The following is a 15,170-nucleotide window of genomic DNA, read 5'->3' on the forward strand; positions in this document are numbered from 1 at the left end:
CTACAAAGCTATTATTACCAGAGCATGTGATCAGAGCAGGTCATTTTACCATTGTTGCCCAGCATGGCTATACCAGCTCAGCAAACAGAAGTCAACAGAGAAATTTCACGTTACTTGAGTGGACTTTACTTTTCCAGTGCTTAGTACATGATTGAAGCCTTTGGGCCGTTAACGACAGAGCCGCCGACACACACACACGGAACGGAGAGCTCGCCGCTGCTGGGCCATTAACGACAGAGCGAGCCGACACACACACACGCGCACGGAGCACAGAGCGCGCCGACCGACCGACCGACCGACACACACACACACACACACACACACACACACACACACACACACACACACACACACACACACACACACACACACACACACACGCACACACGCGCGCGGAGCACAGAGCGCGACGCACATACCGAGCGGAAAAGACCCGCTCATGAAAGCTGCCCGAGAATGAAACCTGACCGCCGAACATGGAGGGGCGGGACGGCATATTTCGGCCTTTTTAATAGCAGACGCAACAGGAAATCATTAAAACGAGGCAAAAAAAAAAAGTGCTGCGTCAATTGCGTTATTTTTTTTTAACGCGTTAAACATTTCAAATTAATCGCAAAGATTAACGCGTTAATTCCCCCAGCCCTAATATATATATATATATATATGAGAGCGGATTAGAACCCAGAACCTCTGACACGCTTGGCAAAAGTTCTGCCCCTGCACCATTTAAATACACACTTAAAATAGTCGGATCAACATATAATATCATTGAATGCCAGGATTGGTAGTTCGGTAGCAGCGGACAGAGGCTGGAAGTACGCATCAGGTATCGCGTAGGGATCACACCCTAACGATATTATTTAACGATAACGACATTTAATAACATGCATTTACTCCAAACTCATAACGACAGCTGAGCTCCTCCTTCTGTGAGATGATGTGCCTTCTTACACAGGCAGTCGTGTATTTATAAGTCATGTTTAATCAAAGCGTTTCAATCTTCTGTTTATTCAGCTACAGCGATAGGGATTTCCTGGAATGATGCGCATTATTGTACTTCTGTGGCGGGGCATATTTATCGTGTTTGCATGAGAACGCCCTCTGGCGTTCAAATGGGGCAGTATTTACTACCAATCAGCCACACTCCACTGACAAGCTGTGCATAAAATAATCGCAAATCGCGTGCGGTTTTGTTGCGATTAATCGTTCAGCCCTACTTGTCAGTACCATAGACAGTACTCGGTAGGTACTCAAGATAGCGGCAGTCAACTGGAAAAAGAGCGGATGACGTAAGAGGTCACGTGAGTGATATTCATGAATAGTAAAAACATGGTAGCCTACATTTTCGTCAGAGACATATGTCTCATTTGATGACTGTAATTGGCCTAACGTTATTAGGGGCCAAGCCCCGAAGGGGCTGAGGCACCTATTGTATCTGTTAGTTTTCTTATTATTATTCTTCTTCCTCCTCTTGAAGTCTATGGCAGCCCTATGAACCGTACATAGGAAAATGATGAAATTTGGCACACTTGTATGGATAGTAGGGGTGGAGCCGAACCCGAATACGGTATTCGGAAAGCACAAATAATGTGTTTTTTACGAATACTTATTTCGAACAAATACTTTTAAAAATATTTGTATTCGGGAACAAGAAAAACTTTATATCAAAAAGCTACGTTTCCTCATGAGACATGGCGACCGGCGGTGCTGCTGATGTGGTGGCTGAAATATTTTGGATTAGGCTAATGTCACGTTGTCATAAGGGGTAGTTCACATAGCGCGTTTTTTGCGCGTGCAGATTTCAAATGTAGGCGCGCGGCAAGCGCGCTGCATAGCAACGACAGACGCCACGGGAGGGCAAGCGCTTGTGGAAAGGAGAAAGCGTGCGAACTGCGCTCTTCATGATTACGAAGTATCAGCAAAGAATTAATTGATTTCTAGCCCTTGCATTAGCTTTAGATATATTTATGGAGATGAGAAATGAAATAAAAAAGCCGTCATTTTGTCATTAATATCAGTCCGTCAGAAAAGCAGTTCTAGGCTTATTCTTGGCTGGATAACTCTTAGCAGGTTTAAAAAGCTCTTTTAAAATTAAATATGAATGCAGTTTTGGATTAAATATAAGTACAGTCAAGTCAAATAAAACATGTTTTATCTCCTGTTTGGTAACACTACAATAAGATACCATTCATTAACATTACTTAATGCGCATCTAACATCAACACATTGAGTGAACAATATATTTTTACAACATTAATGTTTGTGAATGTTATTTAATACAAACACTTGATTGGTCATGTTTGTTCACTTCATTCATTGTGCATTAAATAATGTTAACATAAATAATGTTAACTTTTGATTTTAAAAATGTATTTTTAAATGAACCCCAAGGAGAATAATTGCGACAGTATATAGCCTAACTATTGTTTATTGTTAGGTCATTTTATCTATTGTTATCTAACAAATGTAATATTAATGTAGTGTTTTTAATACTACAGTTTCCATCTTTGTAACCGTGATATAAACTTTAATATATGTAAATTTAATCTAAATTAAGCTTTACCGAAATTGTTACCGAGAACCGTGGATGTTCACAGGTATTGGTACCGAATACTGAAATTTTGGCACCGTGACAACACTAGTAGCTCTGTTAGCTTGGTAATTTAGACAATATGCTGTTGACAGAGTAACATTAACGTAGGTAATGGCTGTTATGTTATTTTCTTTTCAATGACGTTCCTTGTTACATGTTCATTGCTGGATTTATGGAAAAACATCAACCAATATTGCATATCCATAATTATTATAATTGATATATAATTAAAGAATACTTACACTATAACGTAAATTAGAAGTGTAACGCAAAAAAAAATGGATTTTTACACCTATTTTGAAATTTACTCGAATACAAATACAAATACAAATACTTTTCCTCTCTCAACAAATACAAATACAGATACAAATACCGGCTGCTTTGCACACCCCTAATGGATAGTAATGAAAAGTAATTGTAGCAATTTTTGAGTCTCTATGACCAACTCTATAGCGCCACCAGCAGTTCAAAAATTCAACATTGAAATGGTTATAACTTTTGAACCCTTTGATCTAGAAAAATGAAACTTAGTACACCTGATTCATCTCATCATGCTGATCAGAACCAATATCTTACATTAAGACTCCGCCCATTACAGTAGTGGCCATTTTGAAAAGTACAGTATGCAGTTCTTTTGCTACTCCTTCAAAATTGGTCTAATTTTGTCCAAACATGTGCTCAAATGATCTTCGGACTGAGCCGCATAAAAGTACTGTCCCCGATTTTTTTGCTATACTGAAAAAAAAAAAAAGTTATGATGTCGCAAACTTCCAATAACTGGCCAATAACTTGTGAACGGTTTGTCAGAAAATTATAAACTTGGTGTCTATCGATTCCTTGGGTCAAGACGAATCCGTGGATATCGATTTTGCCATGATGGGATGTACCACGTGTCCGCCATTTTGAATGTTGTCATAATTTGCAATATCTTTTAAACTATTTGAAATTTCTTCACCAAATTTGGTATGGATCATCATTAGCATGGCCCGAAGGTACCTGAGAAGTTTGATCACAGCGCCACCTAGTGTTCCAGAGATATCATTGTTTTTTGAAAAAACGCTTATAACTTTTGCTAACATTGCTTGAAATTTGATTTCTTTATGTCAATATATTCCTTGGCTTATGCCGATTTCAACGATATCTCATATGTTATTTTTCAACAATGTGACTGGCCGCCATATTGGAGCGAATGTAAAACAGTTTTTTTGCTACTCCTCCTTCAAAATTGGTCTAATTTTGTCCAAACTTGTGCTCAAATGATCTTCGGACCGTGCCGCATAAAAGTACTGTCCCCGATTTTTTTGCTATACTGGAAAAAAAAAAGTTATGATGTCGCAAACTTAATGAGGTCGACCCATAATTGGTTCAGAGGCTGTAACTTGTGAAAAGTTTGTCACAAAATCATAAAATTGGTGTCTATCGATTCCTTGCGTCATGTCGAATCCGAGGATATCTATTTTGCAGGATTGGATGTACCATGTCATAAGCTACATTAGCATTAAGCTATCTTAGCATGCTAATCTGGTTAACTTGCTTTTGTGTGCTCATTCTTACACTGAAGGCTCTCCTCTGCAGTTTGTGATTGTATGTCCTCTGAGTGGCGCAGTCTGCTAAACCATGTGTTACTAATCCCGAGCCGTTCTTGTTGTGGGTTCGAACCCCGTGTTGGATGATTATAAAAATTGTGTCGATTCCTGCATTGTTCAAGCATTGTTCTAATCTTTTGCTCTGCATTGCATTGCGGCTTGTTTTGATTTCATCCATAATGTACATTCTATTTACATTTACATTTAGTCATTTAGCAGACGCTTTTGTCCAAAGCGACTTACAAATTGGGACTAAATTAAGCAAGTCATCGTGAAGAGGCAAAAAACAACGCAAGAAGTGCTCAAAATACGAAGTTCAGGCATTATTCAGAGTATACATATATATATATATTTTTTTTTTTTTTTATGAGGTTAAGTGCTCGCGGAAGAGAAGAGTTTTCAGCTCTTTTTTGAATGTTGTCATGGATTCTGCATTCCGGATGCCGGTGGGGAGATCATTCCACCAGCATGGAACTGTGAATGAGAATGTTCTGGAAAGTGATTTTTTGGCTCTTTGTGATGGGACCACGAGACGTCGCTCGTTGACCGATCGAAGGCTTCTGGTAGGGATGTAGACTTGTAGGAGTGAGTGAAAGTAGGACGGAGCTGAGCCTGTGACAGATCTGTAAGCAAGCGTCAGTGCCTTGAACTTGATGCGAGCAGAGAGAGGTAGCCAGTGCTATTTCTGCTCTTTTTGTTCTTCTGGCTCCGCACTGCTGTTGGTGCTTAAATGCTTGCTGCGCTCCAGTGCTTACAGTACTTGCTGTGCTTGATGTACATTCAATTTCTGATGTTTTGCTCTTCTGGCTCCGCATTGCGCTACAGCGGCTTTTGCTTGCGGTTAGGGCTGGGATAAACGATTATTTTTTAAACGATTAATCTAGCGATAATTTTTTCGATGCATCGATTAATCTATCGATTAATTTTTTCAGACCGATTCGATTTCGATTCGATTCGATTATCGATTATCTCCCCATTAATTGACTACTAACAATTTATACATGTTGATTTACATATCTGAATGAAAAAACATGAATTCCTTAACATTGCAATATATGTTTATTGCTCTTAAAATTACAAAATAAAAGACTATACAAGTGCAAAGTAATGCATTCTTAGTCAGAGATAGCATTCAATAAAACCTTGAAGCCTTGAAAACACATAGCTTACTGAAACAAGCTTACTGAACACATAGGGCCTAGCTTACTGAAAAAAAGTTATTTCAGATGAAAATAACAACAACTTGATGACTAGCATTCAATAAAAAAATAAAAAAGGTCACCCAAAATACTTGTTTAGAGCAACTGAAAGAATACAGTAACCAATGTAAACTTGAGGGCTTTAAGCTAATACAGAGAGTGCTTTTCCAACAAAAAATAAATAAAAATTAACAGTGGGAGCCAGCAGCCTGTCATGGAGAAAAAAAAAAATCTCTGAATGCTCCACGTGAAACTTTGGTGTTCCGCCCTTTTTCTATGGTGTCTAATGATTTTGGTTAATATGCACGAGGGAGAGAGAGAGAGAGAGCAAGACAGCGCTCGTGTAGTTTGAAGACTGTGAGTGCGCGAGCGCGCGTGAAACTTTGGTGTTTCGCCCTTTTTCTATCGTGTTTAATGATTTTGATTAATATGCACGAGGGAGAGAGAGAGCAAGCAGCGCTCGTGTTGTTTGAAGACTGTGAGTGCGCGCGCGCGGCCGGGGCTCTCTCTCTGCCCCAGCAGTCATTCTATTCTACATCACTCACCGATCAAATAAGGCTTTGACAGCCGCCAAAAAAAAGATCAATGCAGAAAAACCCCTGGATTGGTTATATAACGTTGGACAGAATGTTGATCCGGCCATCGCGTATATTCAGCGCACATAAGGTAAACGTTTTGCAAACGTTTTTTAGAGAAATAAAAACAGGTCGACGAATCGATGCGCATATTTTGCGTCGACGTATTTTTTGCGTCGACGTCATCGATGACCTCGACGCGTTGTCCCAGCCCTACTTGCGGTGCGTTTAAGGGCTTGGCCCCTGTATTGCTGCTTGCAGCTATATTATTCACGTTGTTTTTGTCATTTTCTCGTAGAATTACTTTGGAAACATGTGACTTCATTTATTTATTTAAAGGAACACGCCGACTTTTTGGGACTTTAGCTTATTCACCGTATCCCCCAGAGTTAGATAAGTCCATACATACCATTTTCATCTCCGTGCGTGCAGTAACTCTGTCTGACGCACCCACCGCTAGCCTAGCTTAGCACAAAGACTGGAGGTAAACGGCTCCAGCTAGCATACTGCTTAGAGCCCTGCACGGGGCAAAAAATCCAGCCCTAACCGAGACCTGGCCCGTGGTGTTCAAGACCTAATCCGGCCCCAGCCCGAAAACATCTGCAATTTTTCAGCCCGACCCAAGACCAACATCAATATCACTTTAAGCTCTCTCTGACGCGCGCTCTCTGATGCACGCTGTCTCTGCTAGACGCACGCACATACACACACGCTACTAGGTAACATTTTATTATAGGCCTCCTCAAACATAACTACCACCACCGACAATTATGCCCACAAATATTAATAAAGACTGTCTATTACAGAGAAGCATAAGCATGCAGTAGAGAATATTATATAGCCAAATGTGATCCAGCAGTAAACAAAGATTTACGGCCTACCTTTTTTTGATGTCAAGTAACTTAAAGCAGGGCTCAGTAGTTTCGGTATTTCTTCGCTGTATTCTCGCTTTTTGCTCGCAGGTTTCTCTCTAGAGCTCCCCCACAGCTTCGGAATAGATATTTGACAACACTGTTGTAAAAACTCGTTGGCGATTCTCAGACACCATGGCTAGTAGATCAACGACATCAAAGCAGATGGGACATTCTTTCAAACGTCTTCTTCATTCGGGTTCGAACAGCGTGAGGGAGCGCAATAATAGCCGCTTTCCGATCGGAGGAACCTTTTCACAGTTCCTAGAACTATTGGCTAAAGTACCCGGATGTCGGCGTGTTCGCACCGCACGAACTAGGAACGATTTTAGTTCTAGGAACTCCATTTGGAGGAACTAATTTAGGTCCTACTTCAGAGTAGGGTCTAAACCAGCACTATAGGAACTACCCGTGACGTAAGTGTACGCTGATTGACCGAACGCACGTGGAACACCAACACCCGCCATTTTTAAAACAGCTATAATGTAAACACACAGATTATAGCCTATATATTTACTCCAGAAACTAACTATACAAACATGGAAAACAGTGATAGATGGGTCTCTAAACCTTTATGCTGAAGAGAAAATCCAACGCAACTTTGAGGGGACCAAGCCAAACATGATTATGTTTATCTGCCCAGCTAGCAACACTGGACATCAACCACACGGCATAATAACCTTTTTTTCATATACTGTCTACTTTCTATAACAGTTCTATCTAATAACATATTAAACAGTACTGTTAGACAGATCGCTAACTAATAAACACAGAGAATGCGAGCATTGATTGCTCTGGCGTTCTCAGCGCCGACAAAATAAAGGTCCGTCGCGCCGTCAAAATAAAAGTCACCGTGCTTGCGTCACTCCCTTACCCCTCCTACCAGTTCCTATGGCCACTTGGCCAGTCCGAACGCAAACAGCAAAACTGAGTTTGGGGGAGAGTAGTTCATAGAACTGTTTAGAAGTGGACAGTTCCTATAACTAAGTTCCTGTAACTACTTGGTTGGAAAGCGGCTAATGACAGCATTTTAGCAGATTTCTTTTGGCCGTAAAGCAATTGTTTACATCGCAAGACCTGATATCACGCGATACTTCCTGACGCGGCGGCTCGCCGGCTCAAAGTTGCAAGTGCGGATTTTCCGCTCACGGGCACCATTCAACCCGAAATAAGTAATATAACCATTCCAATGACTCCGAAGCTGTTCAGTTAAGGTAAAAAAGTTACTTAGATCACCTTTAACTGAAGAACAAAGTTTCAAAGAACTCTTCGCCAACTGGCTAACGTTAAATAATAATAAAAATATAATAAAGAAAAAAAAAATCCGTTTAGAATAGCATCCACTGTTGAAGGCTTCAGCCTCGGTAATCAAATCAAAACTCTTTCAAAATGCAGATTTTCCTGAAGTATTGGGAACTTTTAGTAACTCCCCACGCTCCAACTTCTCCCTGAAGCTCTGCATGGTCAACTGTCATCTAATGCATTGCATGCGCGCCGCGTTACTCGCGTAATCGCATATTTATAATATTATCAATATAACAATATTTCATACAGTAGCCTGCGCTCTGCACGTATATTATGGGCACGATGAAAGGAGAAAAGCTAAATGAGCCCGAGTCCGACCAAAGCCCGATCTGTAAAAAAAGAAAAGAAAAAAATTACCCGACTGCTTCCAATAAGTGACAAAATAACGCAAAATAACATTTTCTAATTTACATGTTGTGATTTGTATTAGGGGTGGGCGATATGGCAAAAATATCATATCACGATTTTTTTCAGGAAAATCACGATTCACGATTTTGTCACGATTCTTTTTTATGTTGGTTTTACTATTTTATGACTGAGCATTACAGCCAAACTAATGTCCATATTTTAAAAACAAAGCCTTAGGTAACAAACTATAAATAAATAAAAAGAATGGCAGACAGGGGCGAAGATAAAAATATTTGTCATTATTTTCTTTGTTATTAAATATTGAGACCAAAGATACACATTACACATACACAACTTAATATACAAATTAAATCAACAGTGCTTTATGTTTTCAGCTACAGTAGGTGTATTTAACAGTAGGGCAATTCCAGCGTTATGGATGTGACATTTGAACTCATAATGACAGGTGAAGTGTCTCAGAAAAAAAAAACTTCTTACAATATTTAAATTGGAAATGCATATTCTCAGAGCACCCAATCTGGGGAATTGACAGGCAAAATATGTTTTTCTAAAATATATTTAAGCACCCCCAAAAAAGGAAAATATGCATGCGTTATGGATGTGACGGGAAATGACAGATTTTTTGGTATACTGTTCGATTTCCTTTAAAGTCTGTGAACTTTTAAGTCCAATGTATAAATATTGCTATTGAAATACATAGAATCTGTTTGGAAAATCAACAATCAAACCATCATGGCACTTTTGTTGATGCATAATGGCTGTTTTGACATTAAGAAGACTGTCTGAAATGATTCTGAAGATTGAATATTTATGAATATTTTTCATTCATTCATTCTTCCAGTACAGCCTCTTTGAAATCTTCTCGACTAGGACGTGAATAGGCTACTATAAACAGACGGAACATTAAAGCAGAGACTATTACGGAAGACAGTCAAGATTAAAATACATTAACAATTAATGTTTGTCATATAGGAGTTCAAATCACAGGTTTCCTCCACAGTCAGGTGAACCGATGGACATTATTGTCCGTAGATGTGAGTCACTAGCAATCATGTAGCCTACGTTTTTTGTGTCTAAATGATCGCACGGTTTTCGGCCAGTTTATGGATTTTAATGCACAGTCGCGAGTCAAAATCATCACATTTTATTTAGTATAAAAATGATTTGACAAAATAATTGACACGCAATATTATTAGCCTATTATTATTATTATTTTGTAAGCGTGATCGTACCGAGCCTCTAAAGGGACGTGGTGGTGGAAAAAGCACATTTCATACGGATTACACAATCAGAGAGTTGCCTATTTCTTTTCGTTTTGATCTTTCAATATTTCTATAGATAGGCTATATTTCTGAGAGGCATACGTTGAGTTTCTGTTCAGTTATGAGACGCGCTCAAGTTCACGTGTTGCAAGTGATCGTGCCTGCACCTCCATGTCTGCTATATTCTTATTTATTAAATTCAGGCAATTGGTTGATGAAACTTTGATTTAAAATTAAAATACAATTTATACAAAACGAAATTCACTTTAAAGAAAGTCTTTCTACAAAACAAAACTTTAATGAAGTGGCCAAAATCATTTCTGTCTTGAAACAGATCACAATAGTCATATGCATGATTTAATATGAAGCGTCCGTAACGGTCACGTCCGTAACGCATTATTATGGTTGTTCAGAGCAAAGTAGTGAGATGAATTGTCGATCCTAAGGGCTCTTACAGAGTCAACGCATCGATACGCATACGCGCCTGCAAGTCTACGCATCGCTACGCTTCGGCCGCCATTATGCGTCTATGCGTAGCAAAATGTGTCGTCCCAGTTTTTGATTCGCGACGCACCGTTGCATGCGGTTGCATGCAATACTATGCGTTGTTGGTGGGGGCGATACTGCAAGTTGCTTGCGTCCTACGTGTAGACTATGAAAGGGAGCACGTCGCTCACGTTGCTCGCGTTGACTCTGTCAGAGCCCTAATAAGCATAAACATAATTAACTTTGTAAATAAAGTTTCAAGTTATTTGCATTTATAATTGTCATATTAAATAAACTAAACCTTTAAAACGTTATGGACGTGACAGTGCACTGAAGCGTCAAGACCTCTTTATTATAGCCCTTATAAATTCAACAGGGAGTGCTGTTATGACCAAATTAGTATATTTATTTCTCAGGCATGCCTCCATCTTTCTGCAAAATGCTTACTGTTAAAATAAAGTTTAAAAAGGGGGGTCTTTGATACCTTTTTTTGAAAGCATGAAATATGGCTGGTTGAAAATGTAATTTAAGCATTGTTGCTCACCTCATATCTGGTGGATAAACAAGGCAATTTTCTTAAAATTTTTGTTAAAGCACATTAATACAGTATATTACAGACCTAAATGGACAACTTAAAAAGGGTTTTGTTCTTTTGGTTAAAACTTAATTTTTTCATGGTGAAGATGACCTTTGCATGGAATTGCCCAGTAGCATTGAAGAAAGTAATTAAATGAACAAATATGAAAATAAAACAAAACAGACTTCACTGTATAAATCATACATTGATACTTATTAAAGCTACTATTAAAGTTATCAGTCAAGAGAAGTGAGTGATTTTCTCTTTGCATTTTGTTGTTTTATTAACATTAAAGGGATAGTTCTCCTAAAAATTCAAATTGTTATAATTTACTCTCTCAAGTTGTTTTAAACTCGAATAACTTTCTTTCTTCTGTTGAAAATAAAAGTTATTTGGAAGAATGTGGGTAACCAAACAGTTGTTGTACCCCAGTGACTTCCATAGTATATTTTTATCCTATGGAAGTCAATGGGGACCAGCTACTGTTTAGATAGCCACATTCTTCAAAATATTAATATTAGAAAAATATTAGAAGGAAATTAATACAGGTTTGGAACAACATTAGAGTGCATTAATAATGAGATCATTTTTATTTTTGGGTGAACTATCCCTTTAAGGACAAGCAGCAGCGAGTGTGATTTCACTTTTCTAACTTTAGTTAGTGTGTAATGTTGCTGTTTGAGCATAAACAACATCTGCAAAGTTACAACGCTCAAAGTTCAAAGCAAAGGGAGATATTTGCTTTTAAAGAAAAGGACTACAACAAAAGGCTGGTTGGGACTACACGACATTCCTCTCGGGTTAATGACATCACTAACCCTAGAATTTACATAAACCCCGCCCCCGGGAACACGCAGTCCATGTTGAGAAGAGGAAAAGTTGTTGTATAAGAGTACATTTGTGAGTCAGCTCAAACTTTAGCATCCATCTTTTCACATGCAATAGAAAGTCACTCTGTGTGCATCTCACAACAGTTCATATATGAGCAATTTATAGATTTATCATGACAGAATATCCTAATTGAAGATAGTTAACTCCACATCAGCAACATAAATTCATCAACTAGGCCTAACCATTCAGAGACGTCCTGTTGCATTCTACATGTTGTCACTTCTTCTTGAGTCTCTCCATCCTTATCTGACTCCGTTTAACATTAAAGGCAGAACAGTTTCTGTAATTTTAGTGCGTTTGCGTGAGGTAATAGCAGCTGCTAACAGACATGAGCTCTTGAAACCCCGCCCTCTGCAGCAGCTCATTTGCATTTAAAGGGCCAGGCACAAAACGGTGCGTTTTTGCAAACCCTCAAAAATGACAACTTTAACTTGCTATATAAAAATATCTGTGGGGTATTTTGCGCTAAAACTTCACACACACAATCTGGGGACATCATAGATATATTTTACATCTTTATCTTCCAGCATTATACCACCCCTTTAACCCTCTGAGGTCGAGAAACACGCCGACGCGTTTTGCTGGATTTTTTTCACATAGCAGCAACATAAACTTAAATTACTCCGTCATTTACGGTTATACAGAAAAAAGAAATATAAAAAAATAATCTGTGATATTTCTACTTTTGTATGTGTCCACTTACAATCAAATCAAAACATTGTGCTTTTGTAAAATAAAGAAAATAAACAGGGTGTGCGTTCTGCCTCTCCGTCGCGGTGAACTTTTTTTTCTTGAGCACGTCTATAAACTGAATCAAAACTCAGCGAATACTTCTCACACATTTATGAGCCATATACCTTTATACACATTTAAGTGTGTACTTTTAAATGATCTGATTCAAACTGAAAACAAATATTCTCTGTTTAAGTAATTTGTATAAAACCAACAGGATGTCCAGTATCTCAAACGCTTGCTAATTACTTTTTAATTCGACACGCCCACTCGCGCAAAAGAGATTCACATGCAAATCGTCCACATGGAACGCGAACGCCCTCGTTACCTCAAACACAAAACACTTCACAAGTCTCTGCTTTTCGTCGAGTTTGGAAGACACGTCTGAGCTTATATTGGATTTACCTCAGAAGAAGAAGAACGCGATTTGAAGACAAGAAAGATGTAAGGTAAGAAATTCTTACTTATTAGTTTATGGTATTGTTGCATAAACTTCACATTGCAGTTGAACTGTTGCTAGATATACGGTGAATATTATACTATTTAGACCCGTGTTTCCTGTTAAATACTGTTTGTGGATATCTGCTCAAACATAGATATGTATAACCATAATGTTTAATATTTTGGAGCGCGATGGCGTTTGAATGTATCATATTTTGGAGCGCGCTGTGGGTTTTAATGTATCATATTTTGGAGCGCGCTGTGGGTTTTAATGTATCATATTTTGGAGCGCGATTGCGTTTGAAAGGAAAAATGCACCAAACATTAGGCTTTATGTTTTTACTATTATCTCATTTCATATCATCATAACGAATGGAAACATTTGAAGTAACATATGATAATCAATATATTTTTCTCTAGCGTAGGCTAGTTGTTCTTGAAATCTTTTGGAAGATTTAATTTATTGTTATTATTATTTTATGCAGCACTGCGTAGCCTATGCCTACAAGGCACAACAAACCTGGTGTTCATTATATATTGTTGGAAACGTGTGTGTGTGTGTATTCTGTGAATTTTAAAAAGAAATTTTAACCAGAAAAATCTAAAATCTATTCCCAAAATCGTGCAGCCCTATAGTTTCTCTTGATATCAGTATGTTCACAGTTTTTTCTTTTTCTTTTTTCTTTCAGGGACCAGATGCAACTGAGTCCTGCTGACTTCAACATTCACATGAGTCTCTGTACATGAACATGGTAAAGTGAAAATCAAACATGGTAAAGTGAAAATCAAACACCTTGGAAATGAAAGGTATGTACAATGTTTTTAGGAATGGCACAAAGGTCTCTGTCTTTGGATCATTGTTTTCAATGTGCTCTTTTGTCATTTGTATTTTTGGATTGTGTTGTGTTGTAAATAAATCCAAACAATCTAAAAGCCATTCTTTTTTTAAATCTCCTCATTCTTTGTGCAAGGTTGCTCTGAATGACAGGGCCTGATCGCTCCTAATAGGGAAGTTAGGGGAGTGTCTTTGTCTTTCTCAGGTGTTAAAGCCTTACATATGCATGAGATGATCACGCCTCTTCGCATATGGCTTTGTCACACAAAACACGTCTTAGAAATTTTAAATCAATATATTGTCTTATCTGAATGAGCAGTCAGGGTGATTTTCACATAGTTTTGGAGCAAATATTCTAGGCTATGTCATACAATTTTCAAAAGTCTTGTGAAGAAATAATCAGTATGGGTTTCATGGCCTTATTTCAGTGAGAATTTTTTTTTGTATTTTCACAAACCACGCATAAATGTCATTATCTCAAAACTACAAACTTTTACATACATGCTGCTGATATATTATTGTAGCAGAGTTTGTGCTGAATACAGTGTAATTAGACTTTAGCCATGAAAATGTCACTAGTAACAGAAAAAAACACAAATGTCAGAACACCTCCAGAGCCCAGAAAACAGCTCAGACCTCAGAGGGTTAAGAGCTGCGCGCAACGCGTCTAATATACACGCATTTGACAAGCAGATTTTCTCTCAATTTTCTCAAGTTTGCTTTCACTTTAGACATAACCGACTTTGTTAATGTAAACCTTGTGTGTATTTGACGGTATTAGCACAATAAGACTCGAAAGATAACTTAGTCCAGTATCCAGGCGCTGGTAGACAGGCTTTTAGTGCATGTGAGCTTCAAGGGATAGTTCACTTTGAAATAAAATTTTGGTATGTTTTAGCTTACCTCAAGGGCATCCAAGATGTAGGTGTCTTTTTTTCAGTGACTGACAGACAAGAACGGTTTAACCTAAAAATATCAAAATTGAAACTACTGCGGAAAAAAAGACACAACAAAAGGACTACAACGCTAAAGGACAAAAAAAAAAGACACCTACATCTTGGATGCCCTTGAGGTAAGCTAAAACATACCAAAATTTAATTTCAAAGTGAACTATCCCTTTCACATGTACGCGCTGAGAAACGCACACGTTAGAACAGCGCATCAGCACGCAAATTAAATGTTTAACCGACAAGGCATTAAAGCACATGCAAATTATAAACTTTTGTGAACTGCAGTGTCCCGTTCCGCTGCGTTAACATTTTATGTGAATATACGTCGCATTGTTCAGTATGTTGGGAAAGAGGCGCCAGAACAGCATCTGATAGAATGCACGATACTACAATATTTCTTCAAAAGCAGATCATGGAGACATTTTAATTGTCCACGATCAAAAATAGTCATATCGCAC

At 38.3% G+C, this 15,170-nt stretch overlaps 1 protein-coding gene across 5 annotated transcripts in view; it reads right to left on the reverse strand.

The window, feature by feature from the left end:
- Positions 1-15,170, reverse strand: part of becn1 (beclin 1, autophagy related) — a 212,659-nt gene that overhangs the window by 188,022 nt on the left and 9,467 nt on the right. For 2 of the 5 annotated variants that reach the window (XM_082152810.1, XM_082152807.1), the window contains exon 1: positions 6,835-7,003. The exons of the other annotated variants lie outside the window; for them this stretch is intronic. The gene's annotated coding sequence lies outside the window, so the exon portion shown is untranslated. Of the gene's footprint in view, positions 1-6,834; positions 7,004-15,170 lie in introns of those variants that run through there. 5 annotated transcript variants of the gene reach the window in all.

The sequence above is a fragment of the Leuciscus leuciscus genome, assembly GCF_965113295.1.
Source record: "Leuciscus leuciscus genome assembly, chromosome: 21".
In the NCBI taxonomy this organism is placed as follows: Eukaryota; Metazoa; Chordata; class Actinopteri; order Cypriniformes; family Leuciscidae; genus Leuciscus; species Leuciscus leuciscus.